At 34.2% G+C, this 16,476-nt stretch overlaps 2 long non-coding RNA genes across 2 annotated transcripts; one reads left to right on the forward strand and one right to left on the reverse strand.

The window, feature by feature from the left end:
• Positions 1 to 525: 525 nt before the first annotated feature.
• Positions 526 to 1,313, reverse strand: LOC130692626 (uncharacterized). Its single transcript, XR_009001482.1, has 4 exons — positions 1,197 to 1,313; positions 992 to 1,145; positions 820 to 918; positions 526 to 753 (listed from the first exon to the last, which is right to left on the reverse strand). It is a non-coding gene; the product is annotated as an uncharacterized LOC130692626 (long non-coding RNA).
• A 3,312-nt stretch (positions 1,314 to 4,625) lies between these two features.
• Positions 4,626 to 5,456, forward strand: LOC130692623 (uncharacterized). Its single transcript, XR_009001480.2, has 3 exons — positions 4,626 to 4,754; positions 4,858 to 4,944; positions 5,010 to 5,456. It is a non-coding gene; the product is annotated as an uncharacterized LOC130692623 (long non-coding RNA).
• The last annotated feature ends 11,020 nt before the right edge of the window (positions 5,457 to 16,476 follow it).

Genomic DNA, 16,476 nt, shown 5'->3' on the forward strand with positions numbered 1-16,476 from the left:
TATTAACAAATATATTTGGAAATGTAATGCAATGTTGTTGTTTTTTTTTTTTTTTTTTTTTTTACAGATACAACAGAATAACAAAGTCATTGAATGTACGTGAGATTGGAATGTTGAAGGATGAGACATGGATTTGAACAAATGGCAAGAAAAAAGATGAACAGGAACCAATAAGCTAGAAAAAATTGTGGGTTGGCAAAACATAATAATTTCATTTTTCGTAGGATAGTTAATGAAGGATGTTTGAAGAATTGCTGATAGATTATCCAGTTAGGAATGGTTTATTGCTTGTGTTCTTTCTGTTGCATGTCTGTGGTAAGAAACCTTAAAACTTTTGTCCGGTTTATTTCCTCTTATTAATCTAACAGTTTAAATCAATTTTACACTGTTTACTAACTATTGACAAAGTTCAATAGGCCAGAACATTACTGTGTGTTCATGTATAGCAATCAGTCAACACCTGCTGGTATTATATGCCTAATAACTAATCTTTGTTTCGTGGCTTTGTATTAACCTTTAGGCTGAATGAAAGTAATCAAAAAAAGAGGAAAAGATAAAAAGGAGGCACTTTACCGTGCCATTGTTTCCACTTTTTTTTCTTATTGTGTTTTCTTGCTTGATCATTTTCAAAGTTTACAGTGAGGAGATGCTATTCACAGTGCACCTTAGTTTCAAATCCAGTGTGCAAAATTGCTTCTAACAGTGGGACTTTGTCAACAAAAATATCACTAGCTTGACAAAAGAACAAGCTAACTGAAAGGTTTTGTATTGCAAGAAACATTTAGCAATGCTGTCAACATCTTGATCGTATATATTTACCAAGGAAATAAAGCTTTTCTGCCTCTGTCTCAGCAACGACAGGACAAGGAGGTAAGGTGATAATTTTAATTTTTAATACCAAGGTTGTGTTTGTTGTTCCTGTTTAAGTAATAATTAACTTGGTAAGGATTATACTGTGGGGATAATACCAAAGATTTGAATGTTATTTTACCGATTGCAGTGAAGAAAAATATTTGTTATTATTAAAATGTTACAAAGTGATTTATTTATCTCAAAGTGCTGATTTATTAGTAGAACTTTTTGGAATTTATTTCCAAGCCATGTGTTTGCCAAGAAGAATCATTGATCACGTTCAATTGTGGGTCCTAAAGATTACTACATTAATTTTTTCAAAATTAAAACATATTTGGACCCACCTATACTGAAGCCAAACTACACTTCGTGGATTTTCAAAGAACTTTTGACATAATGTATAAGACTGTACAGGTATCTATATTATCGATCATCTCATTTATGATCGATATGATCTCATTTATGATATCTGATGATAATATAGATCATATATAATTTAGATTTAATATTTAACATGAATCACGAATATTAAATTTGTTTTTCTCTAGACTTCATAGTTTAAGAGATATTTTAAATATAAAATTAGGTACGCTAGAAATTTAAGGCCCGACAAGACAACGAGCCCGACTTTTACCTAAAAAATTAATATCAATAAAACTAGATAAATATATATGAGTTAGATGCTAAATTTAACAAGAATCACGAAAATGAAATTTGTTGTTCACCATGTTAAAACCATGGTGTATTAGTAATGGTGAGACAACTCTCCATTTTAAGGTCTATCTCGAATGAAGCCTGTTTTCAGAGGAGGTGGGTGTGGCCTAACTGAGGAGACTTATAGCCAACGCCACCATCGGAACTACTTAGGAACTAGATCATTCGCCAACCACTGAATGGCAAAGGAGGAGATGTACTAGTGTCGCGGTAGGGGAGTAATAACAAATATAGTGGTCTAATGGACAGAACATTCGATTGCAGTACGGGAGTCTCGAGTTCGAACCCAGTATAAATCTTTCTTTTTTCTCCTTTCCTAACTTAAAGTGGCCACGTGCGGCGCTAGGTTCTACTTTCCACTGTTTTTCCACACATTTCAATTCTATATTAGTTGCCAAACAGTGGAAAGTGGAAAGCTAAAAAGTTTTGTTGATTTTTATTTTGTTAAGGAGCGACAAGTACAAACAAGATTTTTTCCCACTTCTTCCACATTCTATACGAAGTAAACATAAAAATACGATAATATAACTACACAAAGGTTAGAAGTTAATTTTGATATGTAACAGGTAATGGGATAATGGGACATGTCCCCTTGTTTGGACTTAAAAAATTTTTAAAGTAGGTGCAGCCTTTACTTTTTATTCAATATCGGCCACTAAGCGTCTCTCACTGTAGGTAACCTGGACCACAAATAGGCTTCAGCCGAGATAGGCCGTTATAACGAAGAGTTGTCTCACCATTACTAATACCATGGTGTACAAGGATGGTGAAACAACTCTCCATTTTAAGGCCTATCTCGAATGAAGCCTGTTTCATAGGAGGTGGGTGTGGCCTAATTGAGGTTAGATATAGCCAACGCCACCATCATATTTACTAGTGTCGCGATAAGAAAGGTATTACAAATTCTGTGGTCTAATGGATAGAACACTCGATTACAGTACGGGAGTCTCGAGTGCGAACCCAGTATAGATCTTTCTTTTTTCTCCTTTCCTATTGCTATATAAATTTAATTCATTATAACGGGCTACTTTTAAACAAAAGAATTGATCATTAAATTTATTCTAAACGAACTAAACGTCAAATACGATAATATAATAAAAGAAAAGTTATAACGGTAATTTGATAGCTAAGAGGTAATGGGATAATGGGACACGTCCCCTTGTTTGGACTTAGAAAATTTTTCAAGCAGGTGCAGCCTTTACCTTTTACTTCAATATCGGCCACTAGGCGTCTCTGACAATATCTAACCTAGACCCCTATTAGCCTTCAGCCGAGATAGGCCGTTATAACGAAGAGTTCTTTCACCATCCTTGTACACCATGCTAATACACCATGTTAAAACCATTAGATAAGTAACGGTTAGGCAACGCAGCCTCACTAGTAGTTCCCGCCAATTTTTTCTGCTATGCCAAACTTCAGACGAAGTCCGGCAGCGGAGGTGTGCAGTCACGTATCTAAAACATAGGAAGTTCTAGAAAATGCTCTTGAGCAATGTTGTAAGCATAACTTTTATTTCCCCTTTATTAAGTTGTTTGTCGTAGTGGTATAAAAAAGAATCTTTATCTTACGTTTTTTCTCAGGACTTTTGTTTTGATTTACTGCTGTTCCTGGATGGACAATGAACGATAGAAACAACAACATAGTAAGCTGGCAACCCATTTGGCATGGATATATATAAGTGAACAAATATTCTCAAATCAAAGTATAAGTATTTGTGTAGGTTTTCCTCTTTTGGGCTTTAGTCACCAAACATTTTTTATTCTTTAGGGTTTGTCGGATGTGTGTACGTTTCTAATTTATTTCAGCTTTTTGTTTAGTGGAATATAATTTATTTCAGTTTTTCTTTTGTAGTTTGGAAGCCACAAAGATGGTCCAAGTAATCACTACAGCACCTACTCACACAAGGACTTGAAGCAATGAACATCAAGTTGTGGTCAGTAAATCTATAGTTTCGTCCATGTCATTATGGATGCCCAGTCTTCCAACATGGTTTGATTGAAATGTAGAGACGGAGACGATTTTAGGAGTGAGCGATGACTGTGAAGAAACTATTTAGGTAACTGTTTTGTTTTGTGTTTTATTAAAACTTCTCCATGTCATTTTCAAGAGATATTTCCTTTGTTTCTAGATAGTTCTACAGATGTGTAAGGAATGGTGGTTGCAGGGCAGGCAGGTATAACCTATCATTTATCTAGATCTACTGATTGAGGATGTCTATTATGGTAGCAGTATTGTTTTAGTACAGCCTGAACAGAATAACAAACTCAATGTAGAAGCTTTGTACATTTTACTTTGCAGTACAATACTTTTTCTTTTTTATTGTTATAAATTTTGTCTTTTTAGCTGCGGAATGGAGCTGGAATAGGGAACATTGGAATTGTAGTGACAGGACATCTGCCCGGTCTTGGACGAAGATATTTATTTCTGGGTAATTGTATCCTTTCCACTTTTATTATTAATTGTCTTTTTAGCTGCTGAATGTAGCTGGAACATGAAATATTGGAATTGTAGTGTTAGGACATTTGGCTCGCTATATCTAGTTTTATTTATATTTTATATATTCATTTCTATATTTAGTTGTACTATTATAAGTCAATTTTGATGTTTTATTACAGGCTGACCAGAATTACAAACACATTGTCGCAGCAGTCTTTCAATGCTCAGAATATTTGGCTTAGCATAACATTACTTCGGAAGTACAGATCTGTTTTAAATTCTTAACTAGAAACAATGAACATCAAAGGTCAGTAAATTTATAGTTTTCTACAAGTCATTATAGCTGCCCAGTTTTCCAATACGATATGATTGAAATGAAGAAATGTAGGTGGGGAATTTTCTTTTTTATTGTTATAAATCTTGAATTTGACAGAAAATATTGCATATTTAATAAATATTCTACAGGAAATATTGCAATGCTGTTAACTGGTTTGGACAATTATCCTGTTTGTGACAGTGAACGGGGTTTAACTGTCTAGTTTTATCTGTAAATTATTTCTGGGGTAATTTAATGTTTTATTTACTTTTCTGTACAATTTATTATCATTGTATTTATTTATCTAGTAATATTGATTGTGTTGATGCTGACCAGATGTACAAACACATTTGGATACTTGGTGCTGGTCTTTCAATGATCAAATTAATTTTGCTTATATAATATTTGATCAAAGTCAGAACATTCAAATTATCAGGTAGATTCACATGTGCAGACCTTACTTTTTAATAGTGTTTTGCAGGTTGTTAAGATAAAATTTACAAGATTTTTAATGCTTAATAATTTCTATTTACATTCAGTAGTAGCAGGGCAGTAGTGTGAATTAACATACATGATTTCGGGATGAATAACAGCAATGATGAAAACTAGCAGACCCAATGAACACAGTATAGTACTATAATATTTTTTAATAATTATTGATACTTAATTTTCGATTCCTCATTTTATGCAGTTTGAAAGGCAGCCAGAGTATACACTTCAGCACCTACTCACACATGGATTGGAAAACAGTCGTTCCTTGTAGTAATGGAATACTAGTGGTAACCGTTTGATTTAATTAAGAATTAGTCTGGTAACATAGATTTAGAACTAATTTAATCAAAGTTGATATCCTCTTACTTTCAACAATTAAAGAACACAATGAAGCTAATTAGTATAAATTCAACTTACCTCACGGGCGAATTGATCGACGACGTTGTTATAGTTGTGGTACATTTGTGGAGGTCTCTGTACGAATGTAAATATTTTGCGTCTTCTACCATAGTACAACAAATATTGAACTAATATAGGTAACCCATAACCCCCCTGCAGTCTGACAGCCAAGTCTATTTGGATATTAATGAAATAGGCCCGCAAACAAGGACCAACACTAGTCTAGATTGGGAGTTTCGTGATAATGAATGGCGACTCGAATACGGTAAAAAGTATTGTTGTATTTAACTTCATTAAATCTTCGTTTTAGTCTTGATTTCAATTGGGAACTGCTTAATGGTATTCTTTTATGGTTGAACGGCTATTTAAGTACACGTGATTATTATGTTTTATTTATTTCTCTAAATTATTGTTTTGCAGGGGAATGTGAGGAGACGCGTCTGGTCTAGGCCAAATACGAGGTGAGCTTTAAAAATGTCCAATATAAAAAAAGCCACTTAAAATTTACAAGAATATTTTTATTTTGTTGCAGAACTTAACGTTAAAACGGGTGTAACCAGTTTAAACGGGTGCTCCAAAGAGCGACTTCTAGCGGGAGAATACCGAGGTAAATGGTACCCAAACAGTGACATCTAACGGAGGAAGGTGAGGTAAATGGCACGTCATCTAGTGGGGGAAAGAAATGTAAATGCCACGCCATCTAGCGGGGGAAGTGGGGGTTAATGGACGCCATCTAGTGGTCAATAACACAGCTTGTAATGAATGAAGTCACATAACATTGTGACAGAATAAAATAAGGATGTTAAATCACGATACAAAACCTTTTTGTTTCACGGTTTGCAAGGAAATGACTCTGAAATGAAAATTATGCCACTGTCTATGTTCAACAACCATTTGTTTAGCAGCAGTAGGTAGGGAAAATTTAATTTGCATTTTGTAATTTTTTTGCCAGCGTTTTGCTGAGTGAACTTGCAGTTTTGTAAAGTTATTCAAGATAACTGCAAATGGTAGTCCCAAAATCAGAAGAATTTTGTCTGACATCTTTACTACATGAAATTTAAAAGGTCTTGTTATAGCAAAGGGCGCCTAATGGAGAAATTGGGATCATTAACGATTAAAGTAGTTGACGTTTACAACTAAATTGTTAATGTTTAAATTTGATATTTTCTTTTATTTAGACTAATTGATTCTAACAGCTTCATCTCCGCTCAGTGACATAGGCGATGAAGAATACATTGTTGGGAAATTTTTGTTCTGAGGTTAGTATGGAAATTTATCTAAATATAATATGTTAATATAAATTGACTGTCTTGTGATTGTAACTGAATCTCAAATATCATCTTAGGAGAAGGATGGTGAAGTTTGGTATTTGCTGATAAGGATTGGTGTTTTCTTTGCCGCATTCAAAAGCAAATGTCTACTGTTGAATGAGAATCCTGAAAACAAGCTAAGCCAAGAGAAAAAAATTGTGAAGAAAGACTAACTAAAGCACAGGTTTGTTTCAAATTCTTAACTAGATACAATGAACATCAATATGGTCAGTAAATCTATAGTTTTCTACATGTCATTATGGATGCCCAGTCTTACAACAGGATTTGATCAAAATGTGGAGGTGGAGACAATTTTGTGAGTGAGCGATGACGGTGAAGAAACTATATAGGTAACCATTTTGTTTTGTTAAATCTTCACCATGTCATTTTCAAGTTGTAATATTATAAGTCAATTGTTATGTTTTATTACAGGCTGATCAGAATTACAAACACATTGTTGCAGCAGTTTTCAGCTATCATTGATTTACAGTGCTCAGAATAATTTGGCTTAGCATAACATTATTTCAGATGTACAGGTCTGTTTTAAATTCTTGTTAGACACAATGAACATTATATATAGTAAATCTATAGTTTTCTACATGTCATTATGGATGCCCAGTCTTACAACAGGATTTGATCGAATGTAGAGGTGGACACAATTTTTGGAGTGAGCGATGACGTTGAAGAAACTATATAGGTAACCATTTTGTTTTGTTATATATTCACCATGTCATTTTCAAGTTGTAATATTATAAGTCAATTGTTATGTTTTATTACAGGCTGATCAGAATTACAAACACATTGTCGCAGCAGTTTTCAGCTATCATTGTTTTACAGTGCTCAGAATAATTTGGCTTAGCATAACATTATTTCAGATGTACAGGTCTGTTTTAAATTCATAACTAGAAACTTTCATTCTTAATCAAAAGCAATGAACATCAAATCTATAGTTTTCTTCACGTTATATAGACTACCCAATCTTTCAACAGGATTTGATCCAAATGTAGGTGGAGCCCTTTCCATTATTATTATTATCAATCTTGAATTTGACAGGAAATATTGCACATTTAATAAGTAATTAACAGGAAATATTGCAATGTTGTTAACTGATTGGACATCCGTTTGTGAACACAGACATTGTCTAAAATAAAATAATTTTTGGGTAATTATAGTTTAATTATTTTTCTGTATAACTTATTATTATTATATTTATAATTTATTTATCTAGTTTTATTGTTTGTGTTGTTGGTGACCAGAGTTACAAACACATTTGATTGCTCGGTGGTAGCCTTTCAATGGAATTGTAGTGACTGGACATCTGACCGGTCTTGGATACAAATATTTATTTCTGGGTAAATGTATGTTTTGTTTAACATTTATCTAGTCTATTGAATAAGAAGGATTTTTATTATAATAACATTATCTTAATACAGACTGATCATATATAACAACAGTTGGAGAATTGTAAACCATAGGATTTACAGTGATCAGATTATTTAAGGTTAGTATCCCATCACACAGCCAATACTTATTCAAAGTCGGAACAAGTTGAAATATTAAGTATATACCCTGGTGCAGTACAATTGTAAAATGTTTATGTAAATCTTATACTTGAAACACATTTTACAATTGTATTGATAATATTGTCAATATCTAATAATTTCTATTTACATTCAGGAATAGCAGGTCAGGAATGTGCAATAACATATGATTGCGGGATGAGCACCAGCAATAATAAAATCTAGCAGACACAGTGAACATACAGTATGGTACTATAATTTTTTTAAATAATTAGTGATACTTAATTTTCAATTACTCATCTTGTGCAGTTTGAAAGGCAGCCAGAGTAAACACTTCAGCACCTACTCGCAAAAGGACTGAAAAATCGTCATTTAAACAATAGTGGTAACAGTTTGAATTATTCTAAATTAGTTTGCTAACATAGATTTACAGCTAACTTAATCAAAGTTGATATATTTCTACTTTCTACAATTAAAGAAGACAACGAAGCATGTTAGCATTAATTCAATTTACCCTAATTCCAATTTACCTAATCTGAAGGTCGATAGGTTGAAGGGCAAATTTTTATTTCCAGGTGAGCCCGAGGTTATAGCCATTCCCCATCGATTGACCCTACGTTACTTCGATTCTTTTTTTGTTTCCAAAGCCTGAAACAAATGAAGAACCTCGGGCATTCACAAAAAAGGAGGGGGGGGGGAGAGGAAGAAAAAGAGAATCTAGAAGCTCAGTAGCTCTTTCACCTGCACGCTGTGCACTAGTGTAAATTTTTGCTTGCAATCCACGTCTAATTTTTCTTAGAACTTTCGCACGTGCTCTTAGCTTTCACAAATTGTAGATTCATCAATTATGCACTGCATCAGCACATGTTGTAGCATCTGCACTGGTTTTGTTTAGTTGGGTAGTATGTTAAGTCTAAATTAAATAGATAAATGTAGATTAAGTTAAGGATAAGTAGGTCTAAAGTTAAGAGTAAGGCTACTTTAACTAAGGCGTAAGCGTAGTCCACCTCAATTCGTTACTTTTGCACAACACCATCTCAGCCATTTTCTTTCACTATGTTACCCCATTATTAACTGTAGTTTCCGTTCACAAACTAATTTTCTACAAACAATTGTATGTTTCTTCTTTTTCAGTGTTTGTTCTCCAATGTTACTGGAAATTGAGTACCTGATCCTGTTAAAATTAAGTTGAAACTTGTTGCTGTTTAAATATTCAAACATTTCTTTTTTTTCTTTCGCTTCCTTGCAATCACGAGGGCAATCTCTGGGATCGAAAGGACACTGGACAAAGATCACCATTGCAGCCACTGGAATATCGCTCTGGGTTTTGAGGTATATATTTCCAAATTTAGTAGTTTGTTTTGTGTGATTTTTAAAATTTATGTTGTGTATATAGGAGGGTTATATTACTGAAGAGGACCGGTGAACAGTGAGGGTCACTGCCATGATCCTAGCCCAAAATTGCAAGGTATTTAAGACATTTCAAGGGTCTTACCATGTTCTATGTATTACTCTATGTATAGGAGGGCTAGCAACACCACAAAGGAGGATTACTGGACTTCGTGGATTGCTGGTGAAGTTGCCAAAGATTGTCAAGTATTACCTTAACAATCAGATTTATCACCAAGGTCTGCAAGTTATTAATTTAAAAAAATTTAAGTATTAATTGATGTTTTGGTTTTTATGTATGTAGGTGGTCAACGATGTTAACGAAGAGTATCCCTGGACAACGAGGGTCGACGTCAGTCATCAAGATCATTGCCAAGCGTTTGTCAGGTGTTTACTTTAAACATTTAAATGCCTAAACATATTTGCTTTTTGTCATTTTAAGAGGGTCTTTAGCACCACCAAGGAAGAACAACAAGGATGGCCACTGGGTGTATCGTTATTCACTGCCAATGTCTTCAAGGTATAAATTTTAAGTTTCAGATATGAATTGATGTTTTCTATATGTACGTATAGATGGACCTATGACACGACCGAGGGAGACGGTTAACAACGTGTGTGTGCCACCAAACCAATCGCCAAGGCCTGAAAAGTAATAACCTTTAAAGTTTTAGTATATAACCCTGTGCTTTTGTGTGTATTTAAGAGGGTTGACAGCACAAATAAGGTAGGTTGCTGTACTCCGAGGCTCGTTGATGGGTATAGCGGAATTATCGTCAACGACGTTAAGTTATTCATTTACAAAGTTTTTATTTGTTATTTGTGTCTGTGTTTTATTGTATTGCATATAAGTGAACTCATGACATACCTGAGGAACATCAATGGACAATCAGAATTATTGCTAACCATTACAAGGTATTAACCTGAAAAATTTCTAATGTTAAATCTTGTGTATTCTTCTTTCTTATGTATATAGACGGCTACAGAGGAGAGATACCTGGCATTGTGGATGTTCAGCGCAGTACTTCAAGCCCACAAGAAGGGTGGAAAATAGCCAATGGAACGGGCGGGTATTGCTAAATCGGCATGTATTGACAATTAATACTATAATTTGTGTGTTCAATCATGCTTCCTGTAATTCCCTACCACTATTTTCCATTGAAGTACTGTGGGTTATGGTTTCAACTTCAATGAGCATGTAAATTCACTACACCTTTGCACCGTGGTTCTTTTACTGCTTTTGTTAGTTATAATGCACTGGTTAGGTTTGTTTGTATTTAGTTTATGTAGTCCAGCTTGCATTGGTATCACACTTTGTGTTTGGTTGGTGTATTTTCATTAATACTAATTTTTTGCTCACACTATGATCTTATTGTGATACTATGTATTTAGGAGGGTCCTACCACCATCGAAGAAGATGCTGGGCATGGATCGTCGCCATGGATGTTGCAAGTATATGTTAACACGTTTTATCATGTTTTTTTATTATGTATTTAGGATGGTTTACATAACCACCGAATAGGACCATAGGACAACAAAGTTCGCCGTCGGGATTACCCTGATTGTCGCCCAAAATTTTCAAGTATTAAATTGAAAGTTCTAAGTTCTACACCATGGTTTAACGTTGTTTTTATGTATTTAGGAAGACTTGCCGTCGTCGAGGAGCTGGAGCACTGAAGAGGACGCAGGAGCACCGAAGAGGAACCTGAAGGTATGAGGTTCGCCGCCCAGCCCCGAGATTCATGACCATTTAGACGGAAATGAAGGTGGTACGGTTGAGTATTGCCAAATTGGCTTTCACTTTATTTCGTATTGTGATTTATGTGATTGGTAGATGTGTTTGCTTCGTTCCATTTTCCTTCCCATTATTTCCCATCAAGTATTTTTGCTTCAGATATATCTTTTTCACTGAACACGTAATTGCACTACACCTGCACGCCACGGTTCGTTTACGGTTTGTCTTCGACCTAATGCACCGGGTTGGGATTAGTGGTTTAGTTAGTTACATAGGTTACACGCCAAGTATTTGTTTTTTTGCAGGTTTGCAAAACACTAATTTATTTTGTTTTCCTTTTTTAAAAGCACTGCTGTATTTTGAATATCAAATAGGGACTCGAAGAGTAGGAATACTAAAACAAGTAATAGGTTGTGATTGGGTTGTGCACAACGATTGACAACCCGATAAAACCATGATGGGGTAAGAACCCGTTTAACCTGCACCAAAAACAGATACAAATAACCCGCTCAACAAATTCCGACCCGATCGAAGCGAGGTTGTGAATCTGACAACTCCTTTAACCAATTCGATGTTTTGCAACGCGGTAACATACGTCTGCAAAAGTGCATATGAAATTCAGTCTTCTATACGCACAGTTTGTAAGCAAACCAGAAATACCGGTAAATATTTGATAATTTCACATTGGCGAAGTTATATTTGGCATTTAATCAGATATGTTACAGACCATAGGAGAAGAAATGATAAGTGAAGAAAAAAGGCACTAAAACCAATAGCTGAGAAGGAAAATAATTCGAGGTGATTTGAAAGATAGACAAGGAAGTATGTTTCAAAAAATGGGGACTGATAATTTAGTTAACAATAGGTTTTTTTGCTGTTGTATGAATGAGGTAAAAAAGAAAATAATGGAATGAATTGGGGAGATCTATTTGTACTATGACGAAACTAGCTGATCGATAAATCTGTTAAAAGTTGAGACATTTTACTTGTGAATAGTAAAATATATAAGTTAACTTTAACAACCTGTATATATTAGCCATAAAATTTGCCACGATGATTTTTTACAGAAAATGGCGCCAATGTAATAGACTTAAAATCTGTAGTTAATTCACTATTTATGTAAAATGGTATAAAACCAGTATTTAAAAAAAGGGGTTTAATCTAATCTGAATAGTCTTGATCGTAAAAGTGACATGAATATGTGGCAACGCTTGTAGTAGGATTTTACATTGCATAACTGTAACAGACATGTTTGATATCAATAAACAAGTTAAACTTATCTTGCAAAAAATAACTTTGTCTGCTAATAACCAATCCTTTGTGAACTTTAAAACCTGAATTTTATTCAAAACTTTGTTTTTTTTTCGTTTTAGTTTTCACTTGATGGTTTTTTCCTCGTTAAATTTATTGTATATTTAATGTGTTACTGATGGCAACGCTGTTCTTACGTTTGAACGAGCGAGTATGTATTTTTTTAATGACGATTATATTGTGATTTAATAACGTGTAGATTAGAGGAACCGATTTATATTTAATTGTTTAATTTCTGTATTATCAATACCTGGGAAACATTGATACAACCATTTGACATTTACACATTTTATTATAATCCAAATACACATACAATTTACACTACACGCAACACACATATACACTTCAATACCAATGCAATTTTTAGTAACTATGGGGTATCGAACCCTAATAATCGACGTAGCTTGCCGATGCTCAACCATTGAGCTATAATCACTTACAATTTAATGTTTTATACCTTGAGTCAACGCACGAATATATTGTAGTTAATATTTTAATCTTGCTATACTATTGGTCAGTCTAACAAATGATTGTAGATGTATCATGGCATATCTCTAAAGGGTCCGACTACGATGTCGGACGACAGAGGTTCAAATCCAGTGAAGGGTAAAATTTCCAATTGTTGATTGAAATTGAATATAAATATTCATATAATTTTACTGTCACTCAAATGTTTGAAAATGTGTAAAAGATGACGTTTCGCTATACCATTTGTTGGTCTGGTCATAAAATTCACAAGTGTTATAGCTTATGTGTAGAGAGTCGGGCTACGGTATCAAAAGACTTGATTTCAAATCTAACGCATTGCTAGAATAAGCTGCAAGCTTGCAATATATACACTTATGTTGATTATATTATATTTATTGATAATAGGTTGTCTAAAAATCACTTTCAAAAATTGTTGTTAGTGGAATGTAACTCATGGCTCAACGGTAGAGCATCGGCTTCGTAAGTCGAAATGATTAGGGATCGAACCCCGAAAGAGTTCAACCAAAATACATATGATTCAAATAAACAATATATACGATATAGTATCTTCAGAGGTTTCTAAAATAGCAATTGCTTTGCAACAATCCCAAAAGTAGAAGCCATGATATTAAATGAAATTATATACATTGCACAAGTTATCTAACAGTTATTTATCATGGCTTCGGTTAAAATCCGGTGTAAATTCTACAAATTTCTATATACTCATTAAAGAGTAACATATCATATTTACTGTGCTACGGTTAAAATCCGTTGTATACAAATTTCTATGTACTCAAAAAAGAGTAACATAATATTTATTGAAATTTTTTTTTTTTCGAGATTTTTTTTTGTAAAATATCCGTTCGCGTGCTTCGCACGAAGTTACCCAACTCGACTAACCCCGTGGGTTTGTGACACTTGGGAAGGTAGGAAGCCTGTGGAATCGGAGACTTGACTGGGAATCGAACCCAGGAACCTTCGAGTTGGGAAGCGGACGCTTTGCGTTTCTGGCATCTGCCCCCCTATATCCCCCCATTGGGATAAGGTTTTTTATTGACTTGCGCGTTTTTTAAGACTTAAACTTCCATGAAGTGTCACAAGTATCTCAATGGTAGAGCATCGACATAGTTATATGGGGTTTGAACCCACGCAATTCAGCTATGTTCGTTGTGCAGAAAGAAAATTTTTATAGTTTATGCATTTAGATTGCTGCATATATATTGCAATATTTGAATCACTTGATAGAATTCCAAACATCATAATGGTTTCAGCATTTGGGATTGTTGCATAGCAGATGCAATTTTAGAAACCTTGTGGAATGTTGTATCGTATACTTTGTTGAATCGAATAATTTTTTTATGGTTGAACTCTTTTTGGGATCGATCCCCAATCATTCGACTTACGAAGCCGATGCTCTACCATTGAGCCATGAGTTACATTCTGCCGGCAACCATTTTTGCAAGTCATCTTTAGACAACCTATTACACATATTCAATAAATATAATATAATAAACATAAAATTATCCAATGCATGTTTGCCGATAACTTTAGCAATGCGTACGATTTGAAACCTAGTCTTCTAATACCGCTCACCGGCTTTGAACCTCTATCTTCTCATACCGCAGCCGGGCACTCTACAGATATGCTACGAGATATGTACAAACACTGGTCAGACTGACAAATAGTATAGCAAGATCAAAATATTAACTATACAATACATTCGTGCGTTGACTCAAGGTATAAAACATTGAAATCGTAAGTGACTATAGCTCAAGGGTTGAGCATCGGAAAGCTACGCCGAAGATGAAGGTTCGATACCACATAGTTACTGAAAATTAGTTAGTTGTAAAAGAATATATATGTGTTGTGTATAATGTCAAATGTATGAGTGTGTGTGTGTTTGAGTTATAATAAAATGTGTCAATGTCAAATGATTGTATGAATGTTTCCTAGTTACTGAAAATACAGAAAATTAAACAAATAAACATAAATCGGATGTCCTAGTCTACTCGATGTAAATTCACAAATAATCAAATATAATCGGTATTAAATTAATTCATAAAATTCTTTCGCTCATCAAACGCGAGCGAAAGAACATAGACACTAGCTCAAATAAACATTTTATAAATTAAGCGAAGAAAAAAACAACAAAGCGAGAAAAACATGTAATTCATCTTTTGCTCAAGACAGTGTGGATGCAAGACAAAGTCTCATTTGTTGCAAGATAAGCTCAATCTGTTTACTGATATTAGACCAATACAGTATGACAGTTTTACGATGTAAAGCCCTACTACAAGCGTTGCTATAGATTCACGACTTCTACGGCCAAGGTTGAATTTGAATGAATGAATTTTTAAAACATATATCATTTATACTTATTTGCTTAACAGCTGCATGTGCAAACATGTTAAACAGTGTTACATTTTTTTATTCTTCATAATTTATGAAGTGAGTAACTGCTTGTTTATTAATTTACTAATTTAATTTAATTTATAACTTAGATCTCTTTTTACCTACCGACTTTTGAATCAATAACTGTTATTATACCACAACATATGTACTACAACCGTCACCGATATTTTAACTAAATAGCAATATTAATACCATCCACCCTAATCATTAGAAGTGCTTTATATTTTACATAGATTATTTATATTATTAGGTTCATTATAATGAACCTGCTAGTTACGAAACCCATACAGATTGTGGACGAGAACCAAGTGCACGTGCGAAAGTTCTGTGAATCACTACACCGGGGTTGCAGGCAAGAAATCTACACTTGTTCATGGCGTGGTGGTAAACGAAGTACTGAGCCACGCCTTTTTTTGTCTTCCTTTTCTTCTTTTTGTGAATTACCCGAGGTTATTCAACTGTTTTAGGTCCTTGGAAACACATTAGGTCAATCGAGGGTGAATGGCCACAACCTCTTGCTTACCTGGAAATAAAAATATGTCCTTTGACCTGACGACCTTCACAATTAGGTTCCTCTACCCTACATTTTCTTTCGGGAAAGCAATGACGTGGCACGTGTCTGCGAGTATTTAAGGCGGTAGCCAACGGACCAGGATCGTCCTATGTAACTGTGCTGCTACAACTACATCATGGTCGGACATCAGGTACATTAATTTCTCTTCAACTTCTTTGTTGTTATAATTAGTTAAAGTATTATCGTTGTATGTTCATTACCTTGAGTAGTAAATGTGATTAGTAAATTGTGTTATTATACATTATTAACATAATTTCTTTCAACTTCAACTACAATACCGGTAAAGTGTCTGCATTCTACGGCCCACGTAAATGTAACAGTAGATACGTCACGTTCTATGGGAGAGCTGATAACATGAAAGAAAATTTATTGTTGAATTTAAATGAATAATGAAAATAATAGCAAAAAAATAATGCAATAGTGGAAGAATGATATTACCATACAATTATAATCCTTCTTGATGGCCATCTGGCATGAGGATGAGTGAATGCAATCCAAGGCAAAATGATGTCTTGTTAACAACTTGTGCTATTCTGTAAATTTTAGAAGAA

This window comes from Daphnia carinata, unplaced genomic scaffold (genome assembly GCF_022539665.2).
Source record: "Daphnia carinata strain CSIRO-1 unplaced genomic scaffold, CSIRO_AGI_Dcar_HiC_V3 NW_026453007.1, whole genome shotgun sequence".
In the NCBI taxonomy this organism is placed as follows: domain Eukaryota; kingdom Metazoa; phylum Arthropoda; class Branchiopoda; order Diplostraca; family Daphniidae; genus Daphnia; species Daphnia carinata.